This window comes from Elephas maximus, chromosome 3 (assembly GCF_024166365.1).
Source record: "Elephas maximus indicus isolate mEleMax1 chromosome 3, mEleMax1 primary haplotype, whole genome shotgun sequence".
Lineage (NCBI taxonomy): Eukaryota > Metazoa > Chordata > Mammalia > Proboscidea > Elephantidae > Elephas > Elephas maximus.
Window position 1 is genome coordinate 82940115 of NC_064821.1, and position 15431 is coordinate 82955545.

Consider the following 15431-nt stretch of genomic DNA (forward strand, 5'->3'; position numbering starts at 1 on the left):
ACCATAGATGTCATTATTGTTTAATGTTTGAATTAAAAAAGGAGATGCAAGGGGTTTAAAAACCATGAGGCAGGTGGAGACTGGAACTGGGTTCTGACCAAACCCTTGAAAGGGGTCACAGGTTGGGGAAAGCCAAGACATACAGAGGCAATGGAAAGGGAAGAAAATAGGCAAATTAATCAGGATGTAATTTTTTTCTCTTTTTTTAAGAAGGGATGCTGGAAAACCCCACATTTGGTTTTTAAATATTACATTAAGGAATAAACCTGGCAGAGCCATCCATGTTGGTTGTTGTTGTTAGTTGCTGTTGAATTGGTTCCGGCTCATGGTGACCCCATGTGTGCAGAGTAGAACTCCTCCATAGCGTTTTCAAGGCTGTGACCGTTCCGAAGTAGGTCACCAGGCCTGTCTTCCGAGGCACCTTTGAGTGGGTTTGAACTGCCAATCTTTTAGCTAGCGATCTGAAATAATGTATGTAAAGGGCTTGTCACAGTACCTAACACTCCCCCCACCCCCCACAGAAACCCAAGACCATTGCCATCAAGATGATTCCAACTCACCATGTGTTGCCGAATAGAACTGCTGCATCAGGTTTTCTTGGCTGTAATCTTTACAGAAGCATATTTCCGGACTTTCTTCTGCAGAACTGCTAGGTCAGTTTGAACCACCAACCTTTAGCTTAGTAGTCGAACATAAACTACTTGCGCCACCCAGCAACCTTGCCCAACACACAACAGACACTTAATAATCCTGTCTACCTCCCCAGCCTCATTATCCATCGCTCCCTTTCTTGAACTTTGAATGCCAAACTGCTTGTAATTCTTCCCACACTTTATGATGTTTCTTGCATTTGAGTCTCTACCCAGCTGGAACTTCTTCTGTCTCTTCTTCCAGCTTCCTCAGGTTAACTCCTACTTATCAATTAAGATTACCTCCACCTGGATGCTTTCTTTCATTCCTTCTCTTTCGTCCTCATCCAACCATGATTTAAATGCCCCTCTTCTTGCTTTCCTAGCAGCCGGGCATGTTCTTTCATCATTGCACTTACTAGGTCATGTGGATAGCATTTGTTTATATGCCTGTCTCCCACCCGACAGTAGGCTTCAGAAGGTTAGAACTCTCTGTGTTCTTCATTACATCCCAGCACCTGACACTGTGCCTGGAATATAAGTTGGTGCTCAGTGGATGTTTGTGGAATGAATGTGTGCAGTGGGGTCCTCTCAGACACAGATCAGGAGAGGTAGCCCCGACTGGTGGCTCAGATTCTGATGGTATGAATGCTTTGCAGAGAAGTGCTGAGCCTCAAACCTCATTGTTTATCTAAGATACTTCTTCTGCTCTTGCTCCTCTTGTAAAATACCAAATAAAAATAGTTCCAGGAAGCTCTGTGGCTGAAAAATTCCAGGCTCTGCCTGAGCTGCTAGATAAAAGCTGTTATTGTTAGGAAGTTGGTCATTGATCCAACCTGCCTATTCTCTGTGCTTTGGTTTTACACCCTTCTGAAGGTACTGATTCTTTTTGTCCTCAGTTGCCCCTAAGCCTGTCACTAGCTGGTAACTGGAAAAAAAAAAAAAAAAAGACTTGGCAGCAGCTGAGGTAAAAATTATCTAAAGGTTTTTGTTGATCGCGAGCTCAATATGTGCTCTGTGCTTTTTTAACTGACTCTCAAACTGCCTCATTGTCGTTAGCTGCTGTTGAGGTGGCCCCCAACTCATGGCGACCCCACGCACAAAGGTTTGAAATGATGCCTGTTTCTGTGCCATCTCCGTGATTGGTTGTGGATCTGACTGTTGTGATCCATAGCATTTACACTGGCTGATTTTTGGAAGTAAATCACCAGGCCTTTCTTCCTTGTCCTTCTTAGTCTGGAAGCCTCATGGAAACCTGTTCAGCATCACAGCAACACGCAAGCCTTCGCTGGCAGAGAGGTGGTGGCTACGCGTGAGGTGCATCGTCTGGGACTCAAACCTGAGTCTCCCACACAGAAGGTGAGAAGTCTACCACTGGACCACCAGTGTTCCCTCCAAACTGCCTTACTGGATATCCAATATCGTCAACTATAAAATGGGAGAAATAACATTTACCTCACCAGGTTATTGGAAGAATTAAAGAAAATAATGTAGGCAGAGGTCCCTGGCACATAGTAATAGTTAAGGAAATGTTGCCTCCAAATCACAGGCCGAATCCTCTCACTTTGTTCTGCTGTAGCCGGACTTTATCTGGGCTTTAAATTTTCTTCTAAGCATGTTTTAAAAGAAAGATGTTGACAAATTAGCACCCACAAGAGAATGACCAAGATAAAGAACCTGGGAATCAGATTTATAAGAAACAGCCAAAGAAGCTGGAAATATTTAACCTAGAGAAGAGATAACTAGGAGTATGGTGGGTTAGGGCAAGGCCTTAGTTGCCCTCGAGTCCATCCCAACTTGTGGCAACACCGTGTGTTTCAGACTGGAACTGTGCCCTATGGGATTTTCAATGGCTGTGACCTCTTGGAAGTAGATCACCAGGCCTTTCTTTCGAGGCATCTCTGGGTGGATTCGAACTGCCAGCCTTCCAGTTAGTAGCCGAGCTCTTAACTGTGCAACCCAAGGCCCTAGAGGGGTCTTCAGATAGTTGAAGGGCTAGCATATGAGAGAGGAGTAAGCCTCGATTCTACTTGGTAAGTATTTATAGAAAGCCTATTGTGTGCCAGGAACTGGGAATGCAAAGATAAGTTAAAATACAATCCCTGGAGCTGAAGATCTCAGAATATAAATGATCTTGACAACGCAAAAGAAGCTATTACAGAGGTGTGTACAATACGCTGGCGGAAAGTGGAGAAGAGTTAATTCTGCCCAGATGGACTGGGGAAAGCCTCACTGAGGATGTGGCATTTGAGTGGACCTTAAAGGAAAACTAGAATTTCTTTAGGCAGAGAAAGAGGGGAAGGGCACTTAGGCAGCAAGTACGGATTGTGCAAAGACAGAAAGGCATACTCATGGAAAACCTAGAATGTACCGGAAGAGTAGAGGGAAGTGAGCCCGTGAAGTCCGTTGGGGCCAGATCATCAAGGGCTTGGCTATCTAGCTAAAGAGTTTGGACCGTTTACCTCAAGTGGGTATTGAAGACCCAACAAAGGCATTTAAACAGGGCATTTTTATTTTAAAAGAAAAGCTCTAGTGCAGCATGCTGGAAGGGCTATACTGAAGAAAGACAGAAGGCAGAGAAGACAAGGCGTCTTGGCATGCTGGAACAATTACATATGGGCTTGCCTCTTCCACTTACTGTGGATGATTGGCACTTTATTTAAACTCTCTGAACTTTTTTTTCATCTGTAAATTGGGGGTAATGACATCTACTTTATAGAGATATTTTAAGAATTAAATGACCTAAATATGTCCAAGCACCATATCTAAGCATTTGTGCCTGGTACACAAATGGTGCTCAGTAAGTGAGCACCATTTTCTTCCTCCCCTTTCTCTTAATGGGCAGATTAGACAGAGAATAAGTTCTGCTCAATGAAGCTTGGAATGGTGACCAAACAATAGAATCAATTCCGTTGGGAGGAGTGGACACATCACTGGATATGGTCAAGAAGGGTATTCCTTTGGTGGAAGGGGAGCTGAACCAGAAAGATCTCTAAAATTCCTATATTACTCTAAGATTCTATGGTTCCACCACCTGATGGGCCCAAGTACCAAAGAGATATTCAAGAACGTGAGGTTTGATATAATCCTTTAGCGCTGGCTTTGTTAAAAGAAGCCAGATGGACCCAAAGGAAACAAAAATTCTTCAAAATGAGCACTTATAACTGGAATGTACAATCTGAAAAGACCCTTCCCCAGATGCAGAACGGTCCCTCAGGAGTAACTATAGAGCAGAAGGGGCACTGGATTTGAAGTAGAGAGGACTAGGTTCAGAAGTAAAAGCTTTTGCTGTGTGGTCTTGGGCAGGTCATCCCCATGTCTTGGCTTCAGCTTCTCCATCAGGAAGATGAGAAGGTTGGACCTCTAAAGAGTCTTTTATTACTAACATTGTAAGATCCTGGGAGTCTGAGTTATTAAAATCATGAAATTATGGATGTAAAATGTTAGGAGATTCCAAGGGTTCCCACAGCAACACTATCATTCATGGGTTATACATATGTCTTAATTTAACAGCATCAAGCACCATCTAAAATATATTCAAAAATGTGTCACATGCACTGGGAGTGAGACTTATTTGACATTCTTCTTAGAATCAGAAGTTTGGAATTTTATGCATTTCATTTCTCGGCATTAATTTAGCTGCAAATTGGATTATTTCATATTTCTGGTTGAGAGAGAAGGCACTTTCTCCAGCATGGCAAAGAAATAAAAATGTCAGTCATCTGTCACAGGAGGAAGAGATTGTTTTATCTCTATGTTAACTTCAAGGCCTAGATGCAGCCCTGTCTGGGAGCAGACAGAAATGAAGACGAGTTATAGGACAGCCCTGCTTTTGTGCATGCTTTCCCTTCTGCCTGGAATGTCCTCTTGGCCAACTCCTGCTTGTCCTGTTTGAAACCTTCTCCTCCCCTGTCCTCCATTAACTATGCTTAACACTTTGCATGCACATCTGTAATAGCACTGATCGTAGTGTATGACAATTATTGCCTGTATGACTATTGAGTGTACCAATGGGTAGGAGGGCATTGGTAGTTCAGTGGCAGAATTCTTGCCTTCCATGCGGGAGACCAGCATTCAATTCCTGGCCAATGCACCTCATGGGCAGTGACCACCCTTCTGTCAATGAAGGCTTGTGTGTTGCTATGATGCTGAAGAGGTTTCAGCGGACCTTCCAGACTAATACAGACTAGGAAGAAATGCCTGGTGATCTACGTCCAAACATCCACCAATGAAAACCCAGTGAATCACAAAGGTCTGATGCATACCCGATTGTGGGGGTGGCACAGGCAGAGTTTCATTCTGTCGTGCATGGGGTCACCATGAATCGGGGCTGATTCGAGGCCAGCTAACGACGACAACAAACGAATGGGTATGGCACTAACATTTGTCGACCACCTGCAAGGTGTCAGGCATGTATATCATCTCATTTAATTCACACATCAAAGTTTACGGAGTAGATATTGTTATCTCCTGTTTAGCTGAGGAAACTGAGGGTTGGAGGGGTTAAATAAGCTTACTCAAGATCATATAGCTAGTACGTAACTGAGTCTGGATTTGAATCAGATTTTTTTGGTTCCAATGCCCATGTGCTTTCTATTGTTCATGCCCCTTTATTGTCTTCTTCATCTCTGTAACTTGAATTCCTAATATAAGCCCAACCTCTGGGACACGTCAATTATGATTGTTGAGTGAAAGTCCAATCCAGTTCAATCAATCAGTAAGGATTTACTGAGTGGAGCAAAGTGCCAGGGAAACTACAAAGGAGAACATATTTGGGTGGGGATCGAGCTAGCCTTTCCTTGACTTGCAATGAGCTTTTGGAGACATCTGCTTTGAAATAAATACTCTCATTGGCGTTTTTGGTTGTCTCAGCTCAGTGCGGGAGGCAGTGGTAGTCTTTTGGCAGGGCCAGCTGGCAGGGCAGACTTCTTTAAACCAAATTAGTTTCACATTTTTCTAACAGCTCTGCTTTAAGATTTATAGAAGAAACAGAACTCAAAAACTACTATCTTACATATGAAAAGGGCTATATTAGAGGCTGTACAAGATGCTAAGCAAACATAATGAAGGGAGTGACTAATTCTGCCTACAGAAATTAAGGGAAGTTCCATAGAGAAGGTAACATTTGAGCTGGGACTCAAAGGATAAGTAGATTCTGTTTATTTGTCTGGTTTTTCTTTTGTTTTCTTATTTTCTAGGCATAGAAAGAGGAGAAGGGCATCCTCGATAGAGAATATGCAAAGGGATGGAGGCATCACTAGGAAGCAGCAAATAGTTCTCTGTGATGGGATATAAGATACTAGAGGGAATGGCAAGAAAAAAGAAACCAAGCCTGTTGCCGTCGAATTGATTCCTATTCATAGTGACCCTATAGGACAGAGTAGAGCTGCCCCATACAGTTTCCAAGGAGCACCTGGTGGATTCAAACTGCTGACCGTTTGGTTAGCAGTTGTAGCTCTTAACCACTACACAACCAGGGTTTCCGGAACAGCAAGAGGTGAGTCAAACAGGCTTGATTGGGCTGGGTAGTCAAAGTGCCTTGAACATTATGCTTAGGGTTTAGATTTATTCTGTAGGCATTTTAAGACATTCCAATGTGCAATGATCTACAGCTTCAAAGCATCTCCTAAACTTCTGTCTTTTGGCCCCAAATTCCTAAAAACGAGCAGAGAGAGAAGCAGTAGAGTATGGTGGAAATTGGAAGTCAGAAAGATCTGGGTTCTAATCTGATTCTGTTATATACTTACAGGTGACTTTGAGCAACTGAAACAGTTTCTCTGGGCTTCAGTTTTCTTCTATATAAAGTGAAATGGTTAGACATGATTTCTCAGAGCTCTAGTATCCCACAAGTCTATGTCTACAATCTTCACAAGGAAAATCCTTTACAAGGTTCTTCTCAGTTCCTACGGCAGACAGATGCTTGAGGAGGTCACCCATAGTCTCTCCCTGTTGGTATTCATGGCTTTGTGTAATTCTCTCCCCTTGAATGTGCAGGACCTGGGACTTGGATCTAACCCATAGAATATATAGCAAAGGCAATGAGATGGATGGGATGCACATGATTACATGTAAGTGATTACATGATAATGTTACTTAAGACTGTAGCGTCCATTTGCTGGAGTCTCTCACTCCCTTGCTAGCTTTGAAGAAGCATGCTGCAATGTCATGGACTGTGTGGTATGATGGATTGTTTTTATATGGCCTTTCTAGCCATGGTCTTGTAACTCCCACCAAATGATTGAGTAGGACTATACAAATAAGGTGCTTGTGGCCCACCAAGGAGATTGGACAACTTGATAATAACGCAAATAAGGTGCATAGCACACTTGTGGGGGCGGGACCATGCAAATAAATTGTATAGAACCCTAACAAGGGAATTGGTCAGTTTTGTTTTCTTCCTAGGCTTAAAATGAGCCATCCCAAAGGCAGAAAGGGGGGACCTCACTACCACCGAGAAGAAGAGACAGGAGTGGACTGCATCCTTTGGACCCCAAGTCCCTGCATTGAGAACCTCTGAGACCCAGGAGACAGAGAAAGAGCTGTAACATTGGAGATGGTGCAAGATGGTGAGAAGTGGTGGCAGCAGAACTGGGAGGCTGGCTCAAGACGGTGCAGTGGGCTTCCTGGCCCATGCAGTAAGGTGGTTACAGTTGGTGTGCTGACCCACAGGGAAAGAGAGCTGAATGCCTTTGGGCAAGAGTCTTCCTGGTGGAGTAGGGTGCCTCCAGGCACTTGGTGGAGCTAGTCTTGCCAACCCACGGGGCAAAAGAGTTGAGCACCTTCAGGCTGAGGCTTGCTGGTGGAGTGGGATGCTGCCTGGCACTTATTGATGGAGCTAAAGAGCTTTGTAACATTTGTCCAAGCAGGGCAGAGGCTGGGCCAAGGAGCTGAGAGGCCTAGAGGCCAAAGGCCAAAGAGAGGCCTGCCTACAGGCATGGCTGAGAAGAGGCTGTCTTGATCCTGAATTGTGACCTGTTACTACCCTAATAAGCTCTACAACCAAGTGTGGCCTGTGAGTTCTGTGTGGCCATTGCAACAATTTACTGAACCCTGCAAAGAAGTAGAAAGTGCCATGGAAGGGATGGCTGGTGTCAGAATTGGTGAAAAGATTGGAGAGAAGAGGTATGTCTGACCTCTGCCTCACAGGAACCAGCCTTGGGCTATTGATCTTTATTCTCCTTCCCCCTTGTGAAGTTAGAGGAGGTCAGATAACCCTGAAGCTATTCTTACAGGTTGCCTGTGTTAGGAACGTGGGAGCAGATCCTTCTCCACTCAAGGCTCAGATGAGACTGCAACCCTGGCAAATATCTTGGCTGCAGCCTTGTGCCATCCAGGCAGAGGATCCAACTTTAAGTTTGTGGTAACTTGTTATGCAGCCATAGATAACTAATACAGTTCCCCATTCTAACCCTTGAATCTCCGGACCTCGAGCTCTATGCTCTTTTTGCAACTCCATGCCACCTCTCAGTGATTAACCCTAGAGTAGTATCTACTTGTATCTCAGTGTAGGTGGTTTCATCTGTCTATAACTACATATAGATCATACATTCACATTCAATAACAGACCTTTCGGAAATGCTTACACTTGCTGGGCACATACAGAGATGTGTAAGCCCAGGGCCTGCTCTGAGGTACTCATAGCCTGATGAGGGAAACAGTCCGGTGATAACTAGAATTGAAGGGGGCCCATTGTAAGGGTGGGATAGCTAAGGAAATAAATGTGTATCTAGCACTATGTGTGGCTCAAACATAGCAACAATTGCGAGGATGGCATAGGACCAGGCGGTGTTTCTTTGTGTTGTATTTAGTTCGCTATGAGTTGGAATTGGCAGCACCTAACAATATGACAATAACACATGACAAACTCACAAAGTGAGTTTGCCTTCCCAGCATTATATCATTTAATTCTTACAAACCTTTAAGGTAGCTGTTAGTGTTACAGAGGAGGCAACTGATCCCCAGAGAGGCTAAGGAACTTGCCTTAGATCGCACACCAAGTGTGGATCAGCTCCCGGACTCTAACCCAGTTCTCCTGACTTCAAATTGTTTGGATAACTAAGAACTGACCATACATTTCTCATGTGTTAATAGATTCTACTGGAACTTCTAAGGGAAAAACCTCAACTAGACCTCTCTGGGAGATGCAATGGGTAGAATTCTGCCTGATTCCAGTGTTCACATACCAGCAAGCTTTCTACCATTTTCTCAGAGACTGGGGAAGGAAACAGAGCTGGGCCTGTCTTCACTGACCCTCAGCTAGCACACGGAGGACACTCAAGAAAGAGAGGCTGAACTGCATTTTCTTTGGCCTAAACTTTGCCTTCTGTTACTTAGATATCTGGATCTGGGTTTTTTTTTTGGGGGGCGGTGGTTTTTCCTTAGGTGTCATTTGATGTAACAATGAGCAGCATATTCAAGCTCAGGAACCAAAAGGATCACCTGAGGAGACTTGTTAAAATACAAATTTTGGAGATTCATCTCTAGAGATTGTGATTCAGAGGTCCGGGCTGGGTCCCAGGAAATGTTTCTAACAAGACCTCGGGATTATTCTGACACAGTAAAGCACAGGCCACACTGATAAAAACAATAGTAAAATCACAGCCAAGCCGAGATGAGGATCCGTTTGCCTGTACTCTGATGGAAGCCCTTCTCAAACCTATATCCAGTAACGTTTATAATTCCTTTCCTTAAGGAAGTGCAGAAGCCGGTAGTGTACTTGTAAATGTTCAACAACTGGCTCTCCGTGGGAAAAAAACAAAATCAAAACACGAACACACAAAAATCCCTGATTTGTAGCTTTTGCCAATACCTATGGTGTAAATACTCGCACTATGGCTGATATCAAGCTACCACAGGGACCTGGCTGAACACTGAGGTGGGAAGAGATGTGCGCCATTGGCTCTTGCAAGCCAGTATGAGCTAGTCCCAACAATCACTGCAGGAAACCCAGATAGGAGAGGAGATTTGCTCCCCTGGGTCTCAGTTTCCCCAGTTGTAAAATGAGAATTCATGAAAAGCTCCTTATCCTAATCACAACTGATTATTAGGGGCTGTGTGCATTTGTGTGTGTGTGTGTGTGTGTGTGTGTGTACACTGAGGCAGCCTGGCTACTGGTACACTCAGTGACAGGGAGACAGAGCAGGCCCAGCTCTTCTCACCCTTTCTTTCTCTTTGTACCTGAGGGGATGATGGAGTAGCTCACAGGTTGGGCGTAAAGAGCAGGATTTTTGCAGTCGGATAGTCCTGGCCTCAAATCCTGGCCTTAGCATTTACCAAACTTCTGTTAGCCTCAATTTCCCTAACTGTAAACTGGGGAATAATAATATACCTACCCCACAGATTGGCTGAAAGGGTTAAATGAGATAAAGTCCTTATTCATTGTCCAGTTTTCGCATGCATATGAGGTGATTGAAAATACCATGGCTTGGGTCAGGCTCACCTTAGTTCTCAAAGTGACAGCCAGAATGCTCCTTAGAAGCAAGGATAGTCTTGCATACTTTGGACGTGTTATCAGGAGGGACCAGTCCCTGGAGAAGGATGTCATGCTTGGTGTCTTAGTCATCTAGTGCTGCTATAACAGAAATACCACAAATGGATGGCTTTTACAAAGAGAAATTTATTTCTCACAGTCCAGTAGGCTAAAAGTCTGAATTAAGGGCATCAGCTCCAGGGGAAGGCTTTCTCTCTCTGTTGGCTCTGGAGGAATGTCCTTGTGATGCATCAGTCTTCCGTGGGTCTGGGAACATCTCAGCACAGGAACTTCAGGTCCGAAGGCCACACTCTGCTCCCAGCACTGCTTTCTTGGTGGTATGAGGTCCCCAACTTTCTGCTTGCTTCCCTTTCCTTTTACCTCTTGAGAAATAAAAGGTGATGCAGGCCACATCCAGGGAAAATCCCTTTACATTGGATCAGGGATGTGGCCTGAGCAAGAGTGTTGTATCCCACCCTAATCCTCTTTAACCACAGGCAGAGATTATGATTTGTAATACATAGGAAAATCACAAAATGGAGGACAACCACACATTGCCTAACCAAGTTGACACATATTTTGGGGGGACACAATTCAATCCATTATACTTGGTAAAGTAGAGAGCATCAGTGAAAGAGAGAAAGACCCTTAGTGAGATGGATTGACACAGTGGTTGCAACGCTGGGCTCAAGCATAGTTGTAATTGTGAGGATGGTGCAGGACCGACCAGTATTTTGTTCTGTTGTACACAGGGTTGCTATGAGTCAAACTGACTCCATGGCACCTAGCAACAACAACACATATAATATATATCATACGTATTATAAAATCCACTGCCATCGAGTTGATTCCGACTCAACGACCCTATAGGACAGAGTAGAACTGCCCCACAGAGTTTCCAAGGAGCTCCTAGCGGATTCGAACTGCCGTCCCTTTGGTTAGCAGCCGTAGCACTTAACCACTATACCACCAGGGTTTCCATTTTATATATATAGTATATTTAATGTATATTATACATACAATACATAATGGATATTTTTATATAATATATTTTATATATGTAATATATATTTTATAGCACTTAACCACTATGCCACCAGGGTTTCCATTTTATATATATAGTATATTTAATGTATATTATACATACAATACATAATGGATATTTTATATAATATATTTTATATATGTAATATATATTTTATATATATGTATAATATATAATGGAAGCCCTGGTGGCATAGTGGTTAAGTGCTATGGCTACTAACCAAAGGGACGGCAGTTCGAATCCACCAGGGGCTCCTTGGAAACTCTATGGGGCAGTTCTACTCTGTCCTATAGGGTCGCTATGAGCCGGAATCAACCTGATGGCACTGGGTTTGGTTTTATATACATATAATGTGTGTATATATGTATACACATATACATACACACACACCCCCATTATGATATATATATACATACACACACGTTGTTGTTAGGTGCTGTTGAGTTGGTTTTGACTCATTTTTTATATATATATATACATATGTATGGTATGTATGTATGTTGTTGTGAAACACATGCACCCCACCATATCATAGCAAAACTCTTAAATCAACTTCAAGTCCAAAATCCAAAAATTCCTCTTCATTTGTGAAATTGGGACTACAGGTTATCTGCTTCCAAAGTACAATGGTGGAACAGGCACAAAATAGACATTTCCATTACAAATGGGAGAAATTGGAGGGAAAGAAGGCATAACAGGCACCAAGCAAGTCAGCAGAACACAATACATTAGCTTTCAAGGGTTAAAAATAATCCTCTGTTCTCTGAGACCATTTAGGCAATGGCTCTGTCCTCCAGACTCTGGCCACTCTCCAGATTCTGGGTGGAGGCCTCTCAGCTCCACCTTCCAGGCCCACTGGAATGGCTACCCTGCTCCCTCACATTTGGGTGGCCTCATTCTCCTGGTCAATCTGAGTGAGGATTCCACCCTTTGAGACCCCACAGGTTATGGCCCTACACTTTGAGACTGAGGCAGCTCTGATTCCTGTTCTTCTTGTCTCTCCAGCTTCTGCTTTCTGGTTCTTTGGCCTCTCGACCCCTCGGGCCTCACCACCCGCATGTGCCCTGCTGGGGTAAGTATTCCAAAACTCTTTAGCTTCACCGACAAGTGCCTGGAGGCACCTCAACCTGCCAGTAAACTTTGGCCAGAAGGAATTCAGCTCTCTCGCTCCGTGGGTCGGCTCCAGTGCTGTCTTGCACTGGTTTCTCTGCTGCAGCCGTTTCTGTGCTTCAGCCGTTTCTCTGCTGCCGCCATTTTTTTGCTGCTGCTTCTTGCGGTCTATGCAGTCTCCAGTGTAATAGCTCTCCTCGCTTTCTTCTGAGTCCTCACCAGAATCGTCTTTGATGTTCGTAATCCCACCAACAGTCTCGTTAAGGCAATCTTAAAAGACCCTTTTAGCCTCTACCCATTCACAGTTTCAAAGCTGCTTCCACATTTCAGGTATCTGTTAGAGCAATTCTCTGTAACAAATGACTACCAAGAACACACCTGTAGTGAACAAAGTTGGATTTATCACTTGCTATACATTTTTTATACAAAGAAGACAATCGTGGGGCTTCTCAGAAACAGTGTGTTAGTAAGGGCTTGTTAATGATTTGAGGGAGAGTTCAAGGAAGAGGTGGTTTGCAAGTTCCCAGGTTGTTCAAACGGTTAAGAGCTTGACTACTAGCCAAAAGGTTGGAGGTTTGAACCCACCCAGAAGTGCCTTGGAAGACAGGCCTGGAGATTTGCTTCTGAAAAGTCACAGCCTTGAAAGCCATAGGGAGCAGTTCTACTCTGCACAGGTGGGGTCACCATGAGTCAGAATCAACTCAAAGGCAACTAGCAAGAAAATGCTGTCAGAGCAGGGCAATTTAGTGACTAGGTATCTTAGTAATTATTATCTAAGAGGGGGAAGAATGGAGCAGGACTAAGGCTGTAAGTGGTAAAGAGGCCACTGTCACTCATGCTGACAGGGAGAGGGGGATGTTTGGTCATTTTGGGGATTTTGCACAGTGTTCTTGATTTTGCCTGTGATTATGGAGTGTTGTTATTATTTTTTTTTGGTCTCACTGCACTGCATTTACAGTGACCTTGTCTGGTGTTGGTGTTCTGTGAAGCTGTTTATGTTCAGCAAGAGAACACCGTGGCCTAGCTGCGAGTGCCAGGCCAGCAGATAGCTGACAAGGCTGCTGTTTCATTTCTTCCCTTATTCACTCGCAAAATGTTTATTGATGTCTTCCAGACACTATCATACATACAATCTCATTTAATCCTCATAACAACTCTGTGAAGGATAATTATCTCCATTTTATCCACAAGGAGACAGACTCTGAGAGATGAATGACTTTCCCAAGTTCACCCAGTAAAAAAAGTGGTGGAAGGTTGACTTGGATACAGAACTGTCTGACTCTAAGTCCAGCACTCTTTCTACTATGCCACTCCACAAGGATGAGTCCCTAAGGAAGCCAAGGACTACCCTAAGTCCTCTTTCGCTATCTGGAAGAGATTTTGGTTCTTGGCCCACCCTGTTCGAGGCCTCGACTACTGAAAGTGAGTGCTTGGCACGCAAGGCTAGGTGCAGGGCCGGCTTTCAGTAGGTATGGTGTTTGATATGGTTGCTAAAGCAGGTACCCGGGTTCCTAGTTCCAGATTTTCAGGAAACTAACTCCCGATGTGACTTGAAACAAGCCATTTCCCCTCCTTGGGCCTCAGTTTCTTTGTCTAATGACCCCTGAGCTCAGGCAATCTCTGAATAAATATTTGCTAAATGAATGAGTGCAATGAATGAACAAATGAGTGGGTCTAACCAGAAGTGAATTTTCTTCCATAGCAGGTTTTATAGCCAGTATTTTGTTGTTTCTTCTGTTTTTCTCCTCTTTTTGAATTGATCGGTTCCATCTTTTCCCTTGATTCCTATCTGCCGCTCCCCCAGCCTTCTTGGCAGCATTTTGAGGGCTCCCTCACACTCTCCCGGCCCAGCAGCCCAGAAACAGTTGCTGATATTGCTACATTTCCCAGCAACCCAAGGTCCAGCAGCCTCAGCCCTCATCGCCAGCTGCTCCTGCCACAATCTGACCACCTCCAACCCCCACCCGCAGCAACTGCCTCTAAAGGCTTCTTCTTAGTCCTGCCCAAGTTCCTGAGCCAGACGTCCCTCAATCAGGGATCTGAAGAGGGATGGGGCCTGTCTTAGAAATGATCCAGTCCAATCCCCTCAGGCCCAGGGAGGGGGACACAATTTTCCCTGAGTCACACAGCAAAATAGCCTGACTGAAGAATAGAACCCAGGCATCCTGATACCTAGTTACACCTCTGTTATGGATTCAATTGTGTGCCCCTCCAAGTACGTGTTGTAAACCTTAACCCCTCTACCTGTGGTTATAATCCCATTTGCAAATGGGTTTTCTTTGTTATGTTAATGAGCAGTATTAGTGTAGGATGTGTCTTAAATCAATTCTTTTGAAATGCAGAACCTGTTAAACAAACAAGCAAGCAAGTAGAGCTCAGAGAAGTTAGACGCTACACCACGTGAAGATCACCAAGGAACAAGGACCTTCCCCCAGAGCCTACAGAGAGCCTTCCCCTGGAGCTGGTATCCTGAATTCAGACTTCTAGCCTCCTAACCGTGAGAAAATAAATTTCAGTTTGTTAAAGGCACCCACTTGTGGTACTTCTGTTATAGCAGCACTGGATAACTAAGACAATCTCCCTTCTGGGAAAGGCCTGCCTTTTGAAGCCTGCAAATTATAGTACATTCAGAATGTTGATTTCACCCACACTTGTTGACATTGTTTACTATGCTAGGAGTCCTGGGCTGGGTTCTGGAGACATGAAGAACAAAACACTGTCCCTGACTTTAGGGAATTCTAGTCAAACGAGGGAGACAAATAAATAGATAATCCCTTCAATGTGTGACAAGTGCTCTGGTAGCTAAGTAGACAAAATGCTGCAGGAGGATGGAGAGGGGAGCAAGGAACTTTCAGGGATGGGGAGAAGGTCATGGTGTTTGAGTTGGGTCTTGAAGTATGGGTAGGAGTTGGCAAAGCGGAGACAGTGTGGGTGTGGGGTAGAAAAGCACTGCAAGCAAATGTAACAACTTGTAGAAAGGCACGGAGCCACTGAAAAGCATGTCAGAGTCTGTAGGCATGTGCAGCCATGAGGGGAAAGACAATAATTGTCCTGGAATGAAGACTTAGGTTCTGGTTTTGACTCTGCCATGGAGTCACTAGATGCCTGTAAGGAAATCACTTAGTCTCTTTGTACCTCAGTTACCTCCTCACCTCTCCAAGGGGGCACCTGTAAGGCC

General features: G+C 44.2%; 1 long non-coding RNA gene across 1 annotated transcript; it reads left to right on the top strand.

Moving 5' to 3' along the window:
• Positions 1 to 520: 520 nt before the first annotated feature.
• On the top strand, positions 521 to 14862 carry LOC126072965 (uncharacterized). The gene is made up of 6 exons (XR_007516617.1): positions 521 to 653; positions 1865 to 1988; positions 6624 to 6697; positions 7032 to 7195; positions 12149 to 12215; positions 14596 to 14862. It is a non-coding gene; the product is annotated as an uncharacterized LOC126072965 (long non-coding RNA).
• The last annotated feature ends 569 nt before the right edge of the window (positions 14863 to 15431 follow it).